This window comes from Symphalangus syndactylus, chromosome 20 (assembly GCF_028878055.3).
Source record: "Symphalangus syndactylus isolate Jambi chromosome 20, NHGRI_mSymSyn1-v2.1_pri, whole genome shotgun sequence".
NCBI lineage: Eukaryota > Metazoa > Chordata > Mammalia > Primates > Hylobatidae > Symphalangus > Symphalangus syndactylus.
In genome coordinates this window covers 36770525-36783651 of record NC_072442.2, presented here as the reverse complement: position 1 = coordinate 36783651, position 13127 = coordinate 36770525, and the positions used below count along the sequence as shown (strand labels likewise).

Here is a 13127-nt window from a genome sequence, read left to right as displayed (position 1 = left end):
ATACTTTCCATTTAACTACTCAAAGCACCTGTTATTCCATCCACTATATATTTACAGGCTTACAAAAACTTGAAGTCCCTAATCCTCGCCTTCAGGTTTTTTTTGTTTTTGTTTTTTTTTGTTTTTGTTTTTGTTTTTTTGAGACAGAGTTTCGCTCTTGTTGCCCAGGCTGGAGTGCAATGGCACTCTAATCTCAGCTCACTGCAATCTCCGCCTCCTGGGTTCAAGCAATTCTCCTTCCTCGGCCTCCTGAGTAGCTGGGATTACAGGCACATGCCAATACACCTGGCTAATTTTGTATTTTTAGTAGAGATGGGGGTTTCTCCATGTTGGTCAGGCTGGTCTGGAACTCCCGACCTCGGGTGATCCACTCACCTTGACCTCCCAAAGTGCTGGTAGCCACTGCACCCAGCCTTCCTTCAGGTCCTTCCTAATCCCTGGCCTCACTGTTCTCCCCCTCTGCCTGATTCAGCCCTCAGTCTCAGTGCCAGGGCTGAAGCCACACTGACCCCACCTCTAGCAGAACCTAGGACTCTCCCATGCTTCAGGAGCCACTTGGGGAGGCTGGGTCTGTTCTCAAAGATGCCATGGGTTGCCATCTTTACAATGTCATGAACTGTGGCTTTATGTTAATGGAAACTAGTTATTCTGGAGAAGGAAGATTACATCCTGTCTCCCTTTTCTCTCTTATCATTAAAAAATTAGTAAATGTGGCCAGGCACGGTGGCTCAGGCCTGTAATCCCAGCACTTTGAGAGGCAGAGGCAGGTGGATTACTTGAGGCCAGGAGTTTGAGACCAGCCTGGCCAACATGGCGAAACTCCGCCTCTACTAACAACACAAAAATTAGCTGGGCGTGGTGGTGGTGCACTGTGGTTCCAATTACTCGAGAGGCTGAGGCAGGAGAATCGATTGAACCTGGGAGGCAGAGGTTGCAGTGAGCCGAGATCATGCCACTACACTGCAGCCTGGGCAAAAGAGCCAGACTCCATCTCAGAAAGAAGAAAGAAAAGAAAAAAGAAAAGAAATGAAAAAAGAAAAGAAAAGAGAAAAGAAACAGCTAGAGAATGGGAGTAGGGAGAAGTGGAAGTAGGAGGGTGGAGTCACTTTTACCCTCACACTGGACAGAAGGAACTATCTCCTATGCATTGTCAAAGAATATCATCATGACGCTTTAGGGTTTCTAAAGTAGCTTTTGAGAAATTAATTTCAATGCACTCTCACTGGTGCTCACAGAACCCGCGTAAGGAAGAAATAAACAGGAAAGCTGAGGTCCAAAGATGCTGGTCATTCAACTTCAGTCTTAATAGCTCACCCTTAAGCCATAGGAGCTTAAGGGGAGATTGGCTTGTTTCCCAAAATGGAAGATCTTTACTGTTTCTTCTGACAATATACAAGAGTTATTCTTTTATCAAGCAATATGGAAAAAACAGAAAACTCCTGATAAATTTACTACTCAGAGATACATCATCAACAGAGCAGTTCAGATTTAGGCTACCATGCTCTTGACTGCATGCAACGGAAAAGGACTGGGTACATTAAGCAAGAAAAGAGACTTATTGGAGGGATGTGAGATAGCTCAGAGCACCAGAGAGGCTGGAAAAGCAAACTCAGGAAGATGGGCAGAGCCCAAGGGGAACTGGGCAGCCAGGACCTCAGGCAAGGTCAGGATCCTGGGCCATGTGGTTAGGATGCCAGCTCTGCTGCCAGTGGGTATGGCCTGGCTGCCCCCACTGCCCCTGGGACACTGGGTGTCACAGCCACCACTAGCAGTAGAACGAGTTCTAAAATGCCCATTTCTGGGCATCAGTCTCTGCATTTTAAGTCTAATTGGCCAAGCTACATATCATTCTGACTGCTGGAGAGTGAGTATATCTACCTTGGGGCACAGCTGCTGTCACCCAGATCCACACAGTGTTGGCGCTCTCAGGAAAGGAAGTCAGATGTCACACGTCAAATAAATGGTAAATGTTCATTACACACATGTATAACTTTCCTGTTTGTTTATAAGTCATGGGATATTATACATACTACTATATATTGTTAGTATATATTATATATGAATTAGCTATTAGTATATATTAAATGATATATTTTATTTATATATAATTTATGTTATATATAATTAATATCTACTATATTATTATACACACTAATTGGTACAACACTATTATACATACAAATCGGTAAGTAGATTTTACCTACTATTATCATATTGTTATACATACTAATTGGTATGTATACATACTAATTGGTAAGTCGATTTTATTATTATTATACATAATAATTGGCAAGCAGCTTTTTTGTTTTGGCCTGTATATCTTTTTATATCATTACAATAAGTTATTCCCTAAATTCTTGCACAATATTTGTTGTGTAGATATTGTCATTACCAATTTTCACTTGGACGTTTATTTTCTGTTTTTTACTATTATAAACAACACAACTGAGAACATCCTGGAACATACGTCTTGGCACTTGCCTTGGTGTTTCCGTAGGTTAAAGTCTCAAAGGTGAAACTGCTGAGTCAAATGGCGTGTAAAAATTTAATGTAGCCAGATTGACCTGCAGAAACATCCGTTTACATACACGCTCACTAAAATGGGGGAAAGAGCCCAGAGGGGAGTGTCTTTTCCACTGATCTGATTTAATCTTAAGGATAATGGCCCAGCAAGGAAGGGTATCTGGGTGTTATCTCAGCAGTCCCACCTGGTGGTTCTTAATTAGGCACACACGCAAGTGGAGGCGAAAGTTTAGAACGGTTTTCTGGTGAGCTCCAGCCACGTGAAACAGTAGGCCTCGCACCGACGCATGACGGCTGGGGGCGCAATTTCAAAGTCTCTGTTCGCGCGTCCCTGGGGGCGCCTGGGGTTTGAACCGTTGATCCGCCACATGCCGGTCCGCTTCCCTTCCCGCTTGGCCAAAATACCTTTTCTAAGGCACTCCCCACGTAAATAAATAAATAAACAACCCAGGCTCCGTGCGCCGCGCCTCCTGCCCTGGAGCTGGGGTTGGAGCAGGCTTTCCCCGGACCCAGTCCGGCCCCACATCGTCAACCCCGCCAGCCTGCTGCCTTTCCGACCTCCCAGCCCCCGGAGGAGCGCAGGAAGACATGATATCCCCGGGACCAGAAACGCCTGGAACGCGAAGGACGCAGAAGCCCTCGCTGCGCCGCCCGTGGGGCACCGGCCCAGGGCTCAGTCCGGCAAACACGGACACCGCCGCCGTTCTGGGAAGACCGCCCAGAGCCCTCCTAGCTTGAGGAGACTCGCGGACGCTTTAAGCAGCCAGCGGGTCCCATGGTGTAATGGTTAGCACTCTGGACTTTGAATCCAGCGATCCGAGTTCAAATCTCGGTGGGACCTCACAAGACCTTTTGGTCCTACAATTCCTGTTTTGGGGACAGCTTCCGGCAGCAGCCACCTCGGGCTGTGTGGGTAGCCCCACTGGCCTGCCCTACAGCGGCTTGGGGTCCCTCCCCCTCTCTCAAGATGTTTTCATTTCAGGGCCATCCTGGGGGTGTCAGTGCGCACGCGCGAGAGTCGGGCAGAAAAATAAATGTGTTGATGGGAGAGCGAACGCGACTTCACCCTGGAGGACAACTTCCGAAAGAACCCAAAGGATCCGGAGGATGCTGCTTCGGGCGGGGCATAGCTAGGTCGGCTGGTCTAGGAGGTCCCAGGTTGCCGAGGGTGCCGTCATGCTTCTTATTGGCTACTGAGCAAGCGCGATCCGTTACTGCTGCCTGAGCCGCCAACGAAGTGGCTCGACCGAACCAAGGGGCGGGGAAACGGGGACTCCAATTGGTCACGAACAATAACGAGGAGGCTGCGGTCCCCAGAGGGGTGAGTTTTTCGGGTCTGGCACGCACCCTAGTGTGTTTGTCTTGGTTGTCCAGTGCTCAGTGAGGTCGTCTGTGTCTGTCAGTCAGAAAACAGGCCCTTAGGCTGTATGCGGTGGCTCACGCCTGTAATCCTAGCACTTTGGGAGGCCGAGGTGGGCGGATCACCTGAGGTCAGGAGTTCGAAACCAGCCTGGCCAACATGGTGAACCCTCGTCTCAACTAAAAATACAAGAATTAGCCGGGCGTGGTGACGCGCCCCTATAATCTCAGCTACTGGGGAGGCTGAGGCAGGAGAATGGCTTGAAGCGGGAAGTGGAAGTTGCAGTGAGCCGAGATCGTGCCTGGGAGACAGACTTCAACTCAAAAAAAAAAAAAAAAAGAAAAGAAAAGAAAGAAAACAGTCCCTAGATGCTGTAGTTTTTGAAAGAGAGATTAAAAAAAAGAAAGAAAGAAAACAGTCCCTTAGATGCTGTAGCTGGTGAAAGAGGAAAGGAGAAAGAGAGAGACAGACAGAGAGAGAAGAGGGGAGAAAGAGAGAGAGAGAGGGTGAGGGGAGGGGAGGGGAAGAGAAGAGAAAGAAAGAAGAAAAAGAAAAACAGTCCCTTGGCTAAGGGACCAGTTCTTCAGCCCGCCAGGGCATCTTAAGGGAGTCCTCAGGTGGACTGAGCGCGTCTCTCCGGGCAAATCTGTCCAGGATCTGTGTTTAGGGTGCCGAGCAGGCGCACGTGCTTTGCAGGAAAGGGCCTACCTTTAGGATTGTATGGGAGAGACGTGCGTGAAGCAGCTTCTTTGGATCAGCATCTCGGTTTTGAGACGTGCCTGTCCCTCTAGGATAAGTGACAAGGGAGTCCGCTGACGCATTTATGATCTCCCCACAGGGTGATTGGCACTGTGGTTATATGTTCCCGCCCGTTGGGAGGATACCATGGAAACAGAGAGGATCCTCGCGCTGCTCTCCCACCTCTCCCCTGAGCACCCATTCTCCCCACCCCACCCCACACTCTCCCTAAATGGTTGAATGGATCTGTGTGTATGAGCAATCCCAGCCTCAAAAATACCTAGCCATGAGACGTGGGAGGATTTGCTCCACCAGAGCGTAAAGCTTATTATCAACTGCAAGCTATAGAAATTGAGGTAGTTCGGTACTGGTGCAAGGATGGGAAAACATGCCAATGCAACAGAGCAGGGAACCCAGATTCAGCCCCACAAGTATCTGGACAATTGATTTATGACAAAGGTGGCACAACAGAGGAGTGGGTAAAAGAACTTTCTTTTCCTTTCATTCTTTCTTTTTTCTCCTCCTCTTCCTCCTCCCCCTCCTACTCCCCATTCCCCCTCTCCTCCTCCTCCTCCTCTTTTTTTCTTCTTTTTAACAGGGTGTTGCTCTGTTGTCCAGGCTGGAGTGCAGTGGCACAATCACAACTTACTGCAACCTCGAACTCCTGGACTCAAATGATCCTCCCTCCTCAGCCTCCTAAGTAGCTGGGATGGCAGGCACGTGCCACCATGCCCAGCTAGGGCCTACTTTTCGATAAATTGTTCTGGGACAATTGAGTGTCCATATGGAAAAATATGAAATCGAATTCCTCCCTAACTTATATTAAACAGAGAAATAAATTCCATGTGAATTGTAGACTACAATGTGAAGAAAAAACAATAAAGTTTCTGGAAGACAACATAGGAGGCTATCTTCACGACCTCAAGGTAAGGAAAGTCTTCCCAAAAAAGACAAAAAAGATTCTAAAATGTTGATATACTTCACCATATTAATGTGATCCTGTATGTTCTCCTTGTCAAAAGACCCCAATAATAAAATGACAAGGTCAGCCACAGAATAGGAAAAGATATTTGGGTTTTTTTGTTTGTTTTGTGTTTTGAGATAGAATCTCACTTTATCCCCCAGGCTTAAGTGCAGTGGTGTAATCTCAGCTCACTGCAGCCTCAACCTCCCAGGTTCAAGCAATTCTCCTGTCTCAGCCTCCTGAGTAGCTGGGATTAGAGGCCTCCAGGTAATTTTTGTACTTTTAGTAGAGATGGGGCTTTGGCTTGTTGGCCAGGCTGGTCTCGAACCCCTGACCTCAGGTGATCCACCTGCCTCGGCCTCCCAAAGTGTTGGGATTACAGGTATGAGCCACTGCGCCCGGCCTAATTTTTGTATCTTTAGTAGAGACAGGGTTTCACCATGTTGCCCAGACTGGTCTTGAACTCCTGAGCTCAAGCGATCTGTCTACCTCTGCCTCCCAAAGTGCTGGGATTACAGGTGTGAGCCACCTTGCCCAGCCAGGAAAAGATATTTGTAATGCATAACTGACAAATAACTTAAATATAGATTACAATAGACAAATCCAGCCAGGAGTGGTGGCTCACACCTGTAATCCCAACACTTTGGGAGGCTGAGGCAGGCATTACTTGAGCCCAGGAGTTGGAGACCAGCCTGGGCAATATGGCAAAAACCCATCTCTACTAAAAATACACAAATTGGCTGAGTGTGATGGTGCAGACCTGTGATCCCAGCTACTTGGCTTGAGCCCTTGGGGTCAAAGCTTCAGTGAGCCATGATTGCACCACTGCACTCCAGCCTTGGTGACAGAGCAAGATCCTGTGTCAAAAATAAAATAAAGTAGGGAAAATACGTAGTCAGTTTGGGTTTAAAAGAAAAAAAAGAAAAATCCTAAAAATCAATAAGACAATCTAATAGAAAAATAACAAAAGGGTTGAACGGGCACTTCACTGAAAAAGGAAACTGAAAATAACTGATATACATATGAAAAGGTGAAAGAGATCATTAGTCATCATGCATATGCAAATTAAAAGCTCAATCAGATACTACTACACACTCACCAGAATGCCAATGCTGATGTTAAGAATATGAAATAATGTGAACATTCGTAGGAGTGTAAATTGGTGGAAAACAGTTTGACATTAACTAAAGTTGGAAATGCTAGACCCTATGATATAGCAATTTCACTCTTGCCCATATATTCACAGAAATATGTGCATATGTGCACCTAGAGACATACATAAGAATGTTAGGCTGGGCAAGGTGGCACATGCCTGCAATTCTAGCACTTTGGGAGGCCGAGGCAGGAGGATCACTTGAGGCCAGGAGTTTGAGACCAGCTTGGGCAACATAGTGAGACCCCATCTCTATTTTAAATAAAAGAAAACTTTGTCCACCAAGGGGAAGTCAGGATAAAGATTTTCTACTTTGGGCCAGTCAAACCACATCTGGAGGATTGAGATCAATTCTAGGTATCACACAAAGACATTGGTAAATTTCATCCTGCCACTAACTGGCTGGGTAATTTGGGTAAGCAATTTAAGTGTTCTGAGCCTCATATGCAAAAGGATAATAATAGTACCTTTTGCATAGCAGTGTTGTGAGAATTAGTAAAATAGAAATGAAAAGTCTTTATATCTATTTCTGATCCATAATATAGTCAAGAATGGTAACTGCTAGAGAAACAACTAGAATAGTGAAGTCTGTGGAAGCTCAGATACTTGAGAAACACAAATACTTACACCAGGAGGAAAATGAAACTTAGAGGTCACAAGATAGCTTTCTTAGTTTATTTGCCTATTTGTTCCTAGTCTGGATTACAACAGAGGCAGAGAATTAGAAGTCATGGGTGGAAGTTAGAGGGGCAAAGAAGATGAACTTTCTAACAACTTGAGCTGTCCATTGGCAGAACAGTGTAATCACCCAGGGGGTTCTTCCTGCCCGCTGCACAAACCAAATCAGTTCACCAAGACCTCAGCATTGCATTAAAGAAAGAGTTCAATTGACACGAGGTCTGCCATGTGGGAGATGGAGTTATTTTATTTTATTTTTTTAGACAGAGTCTTGTTCTGTCATCCAGGCTGGAGTGCAGTGGTGTGATCTTGGCTCACTGCAATCTCTGCCTCCTGGGTTCAAGGGATTCTCCTGCCTCAGCCTCCCAAGTAGCTGGGACTACAGGCATGCACCACCACACCCGGCTAATTTTTGTATTTTTAGTAGAGATGGGGTTTTGCCATGTTGGCCAGGCTGGTCTTGAACTCCTGACCTCAGGTGATCTGCCCGCCTCGGCCTCCCAATGTGCTGGGATTACAGATATGAGCCACCACGCCCAGCCTGGAGATGGAGTTATTACTCAAATCAGTCTCCCTGAAGGCTCAGAAGTTGGGGTTTTTATGAATAATTTGATGAGCAGGGGGCTAGGGAATGGGCACTGCTGACTGATTAGGGATTAAATCATAGGGGTGTGGAAAACGGCCCTTCTGTGCTGAATCTGCCTTTGGGTGGGGCCACAGGTCCAGTTGAGTCATGAATCACTGATCTAGGTGGGGTCTGTCAGTTGCCAGAATGCATCTCAAAAGACCAAGCCTAGGTTTTACAATAGTGATGTTATCTACAGGGGGCACAAATCACAAATCTTGTGACCTCTGGCCACATGACCTCTGAACAGTAAAGGATTATAGAAACTATGCCTACATTTTGGGTCCCTGAGCAAGGAGGAGGTTAGTTTTAGGGAGGGACTATTACCATCCTTGCTTTCAAGTTAAACTATAAACCAAATTCCTCCCATGTTTAGCTTGGCCTACGTGCGGGAATGAGCTGAAGACAGCCAGTCTGCGAGGCTAGAAGCAAGATAGAGTCGGCCATGTCAGTTTTCTCTCACTGTCAGAATCTTTGCAAAGTTGGTTTCAACAGGCTTGAGAAATACTGAGCTGCTGGTGCCTGAAGTCTTCCAGGGAGGCTCAAAGCTCTTTGTCAGTTGTGAGTGTAGGAAGATTTCTGCGCTCAGATGGAGATTGGGCTCCACAAAATGTACCCTGCCTTCCTCTCTGAGGTTTGGTTTGTCTGTGAATCCTTATTCCCAGTTTCGGACTTTACTCACCATGAGCTTTTTCATTATTTCTCCTATGGCTTTCACCATTTTTTGTTTGTTTGTACTAAGACCCCCAGTAAGATATCTGTTTTTCATCAGAAACCAGTGTACACATACACACATGCACAAAACTGAAATAAAGGTTTAAGAAATAATATGTACTCCACTCCCACTGCTTCACTTGACTAACCTTTTAAAAACAAACCAAAAAAATAGTAAATTAAACAAAAATAGTATTTGGCTTGGCTTGATGGCTCATATCTATAATCCCAGCACTTTGGGGGAGCCGAGGTGGGAGGATCACTTGAGCCCAGGAATTTGAGACCAGCCTGTGCAATGTAGTGAGACCTCATCTTTACAAAAAATTTAAACATTAGCCGAGCTTGGTGGCACGTGCTCCTCTAGTCACGGTGACTCAGGAGGCTGAAGGAAGAGGATCACTTGGGCCCCATAGGTTAAAGCTGCAGTAAGCTGTGATCAGGCCACTGCACTCCAACCTGGGTGACACAGCAAGACCCTATCTCAAATAAATAAAAAGAAATAATATTTACCCTTACACACGTAAAAGTACACTCTGATATTTTTTCTTTTCTTTCCTTTTTTTTTTCTTTTGAAGACAAGGTCTCACTCTGTTGCCCAGGCTGGAGTGCAGTGTCGTGATCAAATGATCCTCCCACCTCAGCCTCTCCAAGAGCTGGGACTACAGGTGTGGGTCACCACACCTGGCTAATTTTTGTATTTTTAGTAGAGGCAGGGTTTCACCATGTTGGCCAGTCTGGTCTTGAACTCCCGACCTCAGGTGATCCGCCGGTCTCAGCCTCCCAAAATGCTGGGATTACAGGCATGAGCCACCACACCCAGCCTCTGATATTTTCTATGTATTTTATTTTTTTTAAACTGGTCGCAATCTACTAACTTGATTCTAGAACCCATAATTGGTAAAACACTTAGACACTCACTACCATCCCAGCTGGCCTTCTTCTCCTAGCTCCAGCTTCTCTGAGACCTCCTCTACATTTCTGTCTCTTTCTATGCCCAGTAGCGTAGGAAGAACCTCTCTTTCTCCTCACAGCAGTCTGAAAGCCTCTTCCAACAGTTTTATTCTGGTGAAGGGGCCCGGGGCATAGCACACTGTAGCCCCAAATTTCTGGGTTCAGGTGATCCTCCTGCCTCAGCCTCCTGAGCAGCTAGGACTACAGGTGCAGACCACTGTGCCCTGTGTAAGCCTATAAGTTATAAAATACATACAGTCTTTTTTTTTTTTTTTTTGAGACAGGATCTCACTCCAGTGCCCAAGCTGGAGTGCAGTGATGCAATCATGACTCACTGCAGCCTTGACCTCCTGGGTTCAAGTGACCCTCCCACCTCAGCCTCCCAAGTAGCCAGGGCCACAGGCATGTGCCACCACATCTGGCTAAGTTTTGTATTTTTTGTAGAGATGGGATTTCGCTATGTTGCCCAGGCTGGTCTTGAGCTCCTGGGCTCAAGCGATCTGCCAGCCTTGGCCTCCGAAAGTGGTGGGATTACAGGCATGAGCCACTGTGCCCGGCCCACACACAGTCTTTTAACACCTACCATGTTCTTGGTGCTAGAAATACAAAATTTAAAAAAGACTTAGCCAGGCGCGGTGGCTCAAGCCTGTTAGCCCAGCTCTTTGGGAGGCCGAGGTTGGTGGGTCACTTGAGGTCAGGGGTTCGAGACTAGCCTGGCCAACATGGTGAAACCCCATCACTATTAAAAATACAAAAATTAGCCGATGTGGTGGCGCATGCCAGTAATCCCAGCTACTCGGGAGGCTGAGGCAGGAGAATCGCTTGAACCTGGGAGGCGGAGGTTGCAGTGAGCCAAGATCTTGCCATTGCACTCCAGCCTGGGCGACAGAGTGAGACTGTCTCAAAAAAAAAAAAAAAAAAAAGACTTGCTCCCTGCCCTCAGGGAGCTTGAAATCTTGACCAATAAATCAAAGACTAAAGTACATTGTAAAATGAAAAGCAAGGCTCGGGAGTATATGTGGATGAAAGGTAAGTAAAATCCAGGTGTAGGTAAAGGCAAAAAAATCCAGACGAAAGCTCGGAATAGCATGGGAGTGCTACCGTTTGTGTAAAAAGGGGAGAACATTTATATGGCTTGTGTGTGCATAAAATATCTCTGCAAGGCTGCATGAGAAACTGGAACATTGATTTCTCCAGGAATGAAACCAGGGAGAGAAAAGGAGAAAGAGACTGTTCACTGTATACCCTTTTACACCTCTTGAATTTTGAAGCCCCTAATTTTTCATTACTTCTTCATTCGGTCACAAAGTCTCTAGGGACTCAAGAAGCCAGAGAAAGGTTGATGTGATGTTTAAACCTAGTTGTGACTTACTATCCGGATTAGCTAGATGAAGAAGTGGCAGCAGGCTGGGGGTGTTTCAAGCCCTGCATGAACTGGTCAAGGAATAAAAGAAGCTCTATATTGATGCATGGAGCCTAGGGGGCCAGGGTAGGGGTTGGGGATGAGTAGGAGGCAGAGCTGAGGCCCCAGAGGTAATAAGGGCCCCTCATGCGGAAGGGCCTTGGTGGCTTTGGTGCCCAGGAGTCTAGATTTGGTCTCACAGGAGGTGGCGAGTGAAGAAGAGTATTAAGCGAGGGAGCTACAGAGAACCCACTAGCAGCCAAGGGCATAGTGGGCTGCAGCCGGGCTAGGAAGGTGGGGAGTTCTGCAGGAGACTGTGGAATCATCAGGGTAAAAGGTGACCAAGCTTTAAGTGAGGACTAGGCAGAGGGAGTAAAGCGATAAACAGATGAACATGTGAGAGCTTTAGAGGTTGGCTCCACCAGGAATTAGCTTGCTTAGGAATTAGCGTGATTAGATGGGCTGCCGGGGAGGAGCAGGGGAGCGGCAAGGCCGTGCGTGCACAGCTCTTCTTCCTTCTCTCTCCTCTCCCGGCTTCCCTGATCCTAGCTTCCTCAGCTCTGATGCTACAGGTGATGAGTCCCCCACCTCTCCCATTTCCGTGGTCTGGTAGAGAATAAGAAAATCAGAGGGGCCAAGGGGACGTTGAGTAACTACTCCAAAGTCACCTCCCTGCCCTTCTCCTACCCCAGCTTCTGTCAGAAATGAGGGAGGAGGGAGAGGAGGGAAGGGAGCAAGATCTTTTTGGTGCTTAATTCAAACCCTGCCTGCAACTCTGCCCCTGCATGAATATCCTGCCTCCTCCATCAGACCAGGGCCTCTGTCTCCCTACACAGGATCAGCCATGGAATGCGTGGAGTGCAGTGTAAAATGAAAATGTGTAGGTCTTGTTCAAAAATTATTAAGAATTTCAAGATGAGGACAGCAGAGTGTTAAACCTAGCATGCACCCTTCTAAGCAGGGGACCCTGTCTGATAGCAGAGGTCGAAGGCCCGTAAAGCTGGTTCTGTCCCCAGGCCTTAAGGTCAAGTAGGGAATTGGGTGGGGTTGGGAGGCAAGAGGCTGTGATTTACTTTTCCAGAGGTGCTGAGGTCATGGTGGGGTAATCCCTGTCCCCACCTCACTCCTTGCTGGCTTCATGGGTAAGATCCGGAAGGCCCAAGGGTGGGCGGGGCTGGGCTGTCTAACCTACTAGGAAGGATTTCTAGCTGCTACCAGCTCCAGGAGCTGAGGCCACATTAGCCAGTCAGCTGTTCCCCCTCCCCGCCTTCTAAGGCTGAGGAATCCCTTCCTGGGAGTCTCTGGTGCAGTGTGGAAGGAGGGTGATACAGAATTGGAAACCTGAGAATGACTCAGTTCCATGTTACTTGACCAGGAAATCAAGGCGTTCAAGAGCATTCCCTTCCGCTTACTCCCTTTTCCTGGCTTGGCATCCTTTTACTGCTCAAGACCATTAGAATCTCAATTATGTGGTTTCTGCTGGCAGCCTCACACGTCTGACCCTCTGTGCTTGGTCTTCTTCACACTCCTCTTCCCCCACCCCAGCCTGAGTTTCTGGAGTTCCTCCAAACTCTATTCTTGGCCCTTCTTCTCTCAATCCACACAGTCCTCTTGGTCAATCCTGCCCACTTTTGTTATATCAGCTACTACCTCTCAGTGATTCTCAATAGGTGTGCAAAGGGAGGAGGAGAAGCCTATGGAGTCATGTGGGATCACCTGGTGGGGAAGACTTTCCAACTGGTGACACCACCATTCACCTAGTCATCCAGAGAGGAAACCGGAAGTCATCCTTCATAATTTCTTCTCCATCCTTCCAACATTCAATCAATCTCTAGGCCCTGAAAATTCTACTTCTTCACTACCTCTCCAGTTCATCTCCTCTCCATTCTTACCCTTCCTCCCCAATTCAGTTCCTAATCACGTCGGGTGGCTGGATCAGAGTGATTCTCCTTTCTCTGGAAACTGACTTTCTGAGGGTGGCCCTGAAAGTCAGCAGAGAAAGGAATTGGGAAGCAATTA

The 13127-nt window shown here is 47.1% G+C and overlaps 1 protein-coding gene and 1 non-coding gene across 4 annotated transcripts in view; both read left to right on the top strand.

The window, feature by feature from the left end:
• The first annotated feature begins 3292 nt into the window (after positions 1–3292).
• On the top strand, positions 3293–3364 carry TRNAQ-UUG (transfer RNA glutamine (anticodon UUG)). Its single transcript has one exon. It is a non-coding gene; the product is annotated as a tRNA-Gln (tRNA).
• A 188-nt stretch (positions 3365–3552) lies between these two features.
• Positions 3553–13127, top strand: part of ABI3 (ABI family member 3) — a 30349-nt gene continuing 20774 nt past the window's right edge. The window contains exons 1-2 of one of the 3 annotated variants that reach the window (XM_063628814.1): positions 3626–3844; positions 5220–5547. The gene's annotated coding sequence lies outside the window, so the exon portion shown is untranslated. Of the gene's footprint in view, positions 3845–5219; positions 5548–13127 lie in introns of all 3 variants that reach the window. The other 2 variants (XM_063628815.1, XM_055258714.2) reach the window with 2 other exon arrangements.